Source organism: Apodemus sylvaticus, chromosome 5, assembly GCF_947179515.1.
Source record: "Apodemus sylvaticus chromosome 5, mApoSyl1.1, whole genome shotgun sequence".
Classification (NCBI taxonomy): domain Eukaryota; kingdom Metazoa; phylum Chordata; class Mammalia; order Rodentia; family Muridae; genus Apodemus; species Apodemus sylvaticus.
Window position 1 is genome coordinate 9,752,289 of NC_067476.1, and position 5,779 is coordinate 9,758,067.

The following is a 5,779-nucleotide window of genomic DNA, read 5'->3' on the forward strand; positions in this document are numbered from 1 at the left end:
ACCTCCAGCAACATTCAGGGTGGGGTTAGGGGAGGGAGGGGTGGGGGAGGGAGGGTGGGAACAGGCTGCCAGGTGCATCTTCAGGACTATGGAGCAAGCCAGGGCATGTGTGGTGCACACTGTTAATCCCACCCTGATTTACAGAGCAGGGTCCAGGGCAGCCAGGGCTACACAGAGAATCCCTGCCACAAACAAACAAACAAACAAGCAAACGACTGAGAAACGCCCAGGCTGCCTCCATCCACCACTGTCTCTAATATCCCCAGTGTACCGCGAGCGAGCACACGTGGGAGCTCGCACACGCGGGAGGGCACTCACTCACTGGCTTCTTTCCATACCTAGCTGTTGGCTGTTCGCCTCATCTCTCCTTTAGTTCAGAACAAAGGAGGGGAAGTTATTTATTAAGCTTCTGTGACAATACCAGCAACAGCTGGGCGTGCTGGCTACATAGCAAGTTCAAGGCTAGCTTGGGCTACAGAGGACTTCATCTAAAAAAATAAAGGGGACTGGCATGGTAGTGCACTTAATCTCAGTATTCAGGAAACAGAGGCAGGAGGCTATGAGTTCAAGACCAGCCTGATGTGCAAAGTGAGTTCCAGGCCAGTTAGAGCTATATGGTGAGACCTTGCCTCAGTAATGATAACATTGATGATGATGATGATGATGATGATGATGATGATGATGCAGTGACTTACCTTTTTAACCCCAGTCTTCAGGAAGCAGAAGCAGGGGAATCTCTGGGATTTCAAAGCCAGCCTGGTCTACATAGTGAGTCCAGAACAGTCAGGGTTGCCTTGAAATAGCAAAAGTCCCAACAAACAGTAAAAATAAAACAACAAATAAGTTAAATAACAGAACATTCTCTCCCTTGGTGGCGCACATGCCCACGAACACACAGTAACTAAGTGACTGGTTAAAAAAGGTTTAACAAGATACCAGCAGGGTTTGTGAAGTATTTGATGTCACAGAAAAATAAAAACAAATATGAAAGAAGACATGTAAAACGGCACAAAACCAATATCCGCACAGCTGTATACAGTGTTATGTGCCTGTGCTCACAAGAGTTAAACACACAGGGTAAAGCTCAAAAGTCGTAGAAAAAAACGAACAATGATAAAGATGCGCAGGAAAACAAAAGCCAAAAACAGGTTCTCTAAAACAAACAAAGTAGAAAACCCCAAAGCCCAGCCAACCTGACCAAACAAACCAGTGATTAACAAAATCACAAATATTTAATACTAAGAGTAGATGAAGGATTGGCAACAGGGCATAGTAGGGAAGGGTGCTTGAGGCCAAGGGTGATGACCCAAGTTCTATCCTTGGATCACACACACACACACACACAGAGAGAGAGAGAGAGAGAGAGAGAGAGAGACAGAGACAGAGAGACAGAGAGACAGAGAGACAGAGACAGAGACATAAAGAGAGCTAGAGAGACAGAGAATTTTTTAAAAGGCTCCACTAAGTAGCCCAACCTCTCTTCTTCCTCACAAATGCTTCCAGGACCTCTTGACTACCAGCACACCCACTTGTTTTATGTCTTGCTGAGGAATGGCCAGGCCACCAAAGACTTTTTTTTTTGATTTTTTTTTTTCCGAGACAGGGTTTCTCTGTGTAGCCCTGGCTGTCCTGGAACTCACTCTGTAGACCAGGCTGGCCTTGAACTCAGAAATCCACCTGCCTCTGCCATCCAGAGTGCTGGGATTACAGGCGTGCGCCACCACCACCCAGCGCGACCAAAGACTTCTGTGGCCGCCATCAACCCCCAGCCCCAGTGTCCTGCAAAGAGACCCTATCATGAGGTGCCCACCGTGCTCGTTCTTTCTCTCCTCACTGATTTGTTGGGGTGACTGAGGACAAGGCTTTCAGCCCACGGGTGACATTCACAGGGCTTTCTGAGCACAGGACACTCCACATCCACCCCATCCAATGTCAACTGGTAGAGGCAGGCAGAGAACGAGTGGGTGACATAGAGCCTTCCCAAGCCCCTGTGAGCTGTGTGGGGAAGTGCACTCCTGGGGAGAGCCTTTATTCTCTAGGCTAGAGGGTCTGATCCCTGGACCATCCATTTCACTGTTTCCCTGAGGCCAGCCCGGTCCCAAGCCAATCTGGAACTGTCAGGACCCATGTTCTCCAGGAGACCCAACCCAGCGACACCACAGGCCTTGCCAGAGAAGAGGTCAGGGTCTTCCTGAAGTCCTCAGCTATTTCAGTCCAAGCCCACAGGCACTAAGCCACAGCCGGTAGACCCTTGAACCCGCTCAGAAAGGATACTTCCGTCTATGGCAACATTTCCCCCTGGAGACATTGTTTCTTTGTGTATTCCCAACTGTTCTGAAACTCACTCTGCAGACCACACTGGTCTCAGACTCAGAGATCCGGCTGCCTCTGCCTCCCAAGTGGTGGGATAAAGGCATGAGCCACCACGCCCAGCAATCTATGATCATTATTAAATGGGGACTTAATTCACAAATGCTCCCCGCTCATTTGGGATGCTCGGCTGAGCACGGATGGGTCCTGTGCTGTTATTCTGTCCTCAGCGGTATTGAAAATCATCTGGAATGGGCGGGCAGTGTGAAGGGTCTCAGATCTAAGCGGCTGGGAGTGAACAGTCCCACGTCTTCCAGGGGCCCACTTCTCTCCTCATTCATCTCCCCTCTGTCTGCCTTCCGGAAGCATGTGCCTGAAGACTCCATGATGAACAGCCATGAAATGCCCCAGTTCTGTTTCTGTTGCTGGGATAAAATACCTCAACACAAGGCAACTTGCGCGACAAAGAAAGGGTTTGTTTTGACTCACAATTCCAAGTTCCAGGCGGTCACTGCAGGGAGTCCCGGGCAGCTGGACACATGACACCCTCAGTCAAGAGATGAGAGAACCCGGGCAGGCCGGCTCGCATGTTTACTTGTGCCTAGCTCGGTTTCTCCCTTACACAGATCTGCACCAGTGAGCAGGGAATGGCGCCGCCCACAGTAGGCCGGGCAGGTTCAAATCGATTGACTTAAACCCCCTCCATCCTCCTGACGCCAGTCACAGGCATGCTCATAGGCCAACCTAATAAAAGCAATCTCTCACTGAGATTCTCTTCCCATGCGATCCTAGGTTGTGTCAAGTTGACAAAGCTAACAACTGGTGGTGTGGCAGCTCGCACCACTTATCCCAGCACCTTGGGAGGCAGCAGTGGGCAGATCTCTGAATTTGACTGAATTCCCATGAATTTGAGGCTAGCCTGATCTACATAGCTAGTTCTAGGACAGACGGAGTTTCATAGAGAAACCCCGTGTCTTAATTAAGGTTTTCATTGCTGTGAAGAGACACCATGACCACGGCAACTCTTTTTTTTTTTTTTTTTTTTTTTTCAAGTCAGGGTTTCTCTGTATAGCCCTGGCTGTCCTGGAACTCACTCTGTAGACCAGGCTGGCCTCAAACTCAGAAATCTGCCTCCCAGAGTGCTAGGATTAACAGGTGTGCACCCTACCACCTGGCTGACCACGGCAACTCTTAAAAAGGACATTTAATTGGGGCCGGCTTCCAGGTTCAGAGGTTCAGTTCACTATCATCAAGGTGGGAGTATGGCAGTGTCCAGGCAGACGTGTGCTGGAAGAGTTCTACATGTACAAACAGAAGATTGGCTCCCACATGGCTAGGAGGAGGGTCTTAAGCCCACCCCCACAGTTGACACACTTCCTCTAACAAGGCTACACCTCCTAGTAGTGCCACTCTCTGGGCCATGCATATACAAACCAGCACACCCTGGAGAGAGGGGAGGGAGAGGAGAGAGAGAGAGAGAGAGAGAGAGAGAGAGAAGAGAGGAGGGGCTAACTATGGCATGATATCGACCTTGGAACTGAAACTTCATGTGGTGGTCAGGATTCAGTTCTCCTCTTTTTGCCACAGTCTCTTTCCTCCAGTTATCAAGGGACCCCCATGATCTGAGAGGGGAACAAGAGCTCCTCCCCCAAGGGTGCCACAGCCCACAGCTACCCTCTCCCCTTCCCTAACCCAAGACCAGGGAGGGCAGGACAGCTCGGGGACCCCTGGAAGACCCAGAAAAAAGCAAACAGACGGTGACCTGGTCCCCTTAGAGTGCCTGCTGCGTACCCCTCCAGGGTGAGGGAGTGCTCTCCTGAACCTGGAAAAAACAAACAAAAAAAATTTTTAAAAGGTAATTTTTTTCGGGCTGGAGAGATGGCTCAGTGGTTAAGACCATCGACTATTCCTCCAGAGGTCCTGAGTTCAATTCCCAGAAGCCACATGGTGGCTCACAGCCATCTGTAATGGGATCTGTGGCCTTCTTCTGGTTTGTCAGGAGACAGCAACAGTGTACTCATATACATAAAATAAATAAATATTTTTTAAAAATCTAATTTTTTCAATAAAGAACTTGGGATGTGGCTCAGAAGACACAACGCGGGGGTGGGGTGAGGTGGGGTGGGGAGGGGTGGGGAGGGTGCGCCCTGCGGGCTAGCGGTGCTGGGAGAGGCTCAGGGCTCTCTCTTTGCTCAGAGCCACGGTTGCTATGTTGAGCTGATCCAGGATGGAGCTCCTGTGCGAGGCAATGAGAGGTCCTGATTCTGGACCAGACCTCGAAGCCCCAGGGAGGAAGTGTGGCGAGGGCAGAGTCAGAACAGCCTGCTCCTCATCCCCTGCTCCGGTCCGGTCTGGGCAGTGCTGGGCCTTCTGAGAGGCCCAGGAGCCTGAGGGGCTAGATCTCTCCGAGGGCCTGACTCATCTCTGGAGGCGCACTCTTCCCGGGATCTGCAAGGCCAGCTCTCCAGCCAGGGCCTCCTGCTCGGCTGGGTGGGAACATTCAGTTCCAGCCAGCCCCGGAGGGCGGGGCCGCGCAGGAACCCACAGCGCTGCTAAAGGAGACCTGCAGTCTAGACCTGGTGTTAATGGAATCCTGTGTCCTCAGGAAGTCAGGCTGCGCCACTACAGCAAGTTTGGAGTGTCCAGACACACTGACCAGCCCTGCGGCCTCACTGCCTGCGCTCAGAATCTGGTTTCGGGTGAAGCTCTCGCCATACATACAGAGCCAGAAGTCAGTGCCAACTTCATTTTCAGCCAAACTTTTCCCCACCAAGAACATGCCACAGTGCCAATCTCCCGCAGACCTGCCTCCTCCCATCCATCTTCCCAGCCTCCCTGGGTTTTTGTTTTTAAAGGTTTTTTTTTTTTTTTTTTTTTTTTGAGACAAAGTGTTGCTGTGTAGCCTTGGCTGACCAGGCTGACCTTCAAGCACACAGAGCCCAGAGGTGCTACATTTCCCTGAGTTGGGGTACCAGGTGGTTGGAGCCCCCCAGTGTGGGCGCTGGGACTTGAACTAGGGTCTCCTGGAATGGCAGCAGTCTGTGCTCTTGACCACTGAGCCACCTCTCCAGCCCTATTTTGTTTTGTTGTTGCAGCAATGATTCTCATGACTCAAACTGACCCTAGATCCCCTGTGAGGCTGAGGTTGACCCTGAACTCCCGATTCTCCGCCCCTCCACCCGAGTGCTGGGATTACATGTATGAACCACAGTGCTTGGTTTTATGTGGTGCTGGGGATTGAGTTTAGTAGGCCTGTGTCTACTGTAGGCTAGCCCTCTACCAACAGATAGGATCTTCCTCCTCCACAGACCAGGCTGGCCCGCAGTTGGTGATCCTCCTGGCCCCTTTACCATTCTTCTCTCTCTTCCCCATTTGACAGATGGGCACACTGAGGTTCTGAGGATCACCTGTCTGAGGAGTCAAGCCAGGAAGTAGAAAGATCTAGTTCGACCCAATGGAGAGTTTGGCT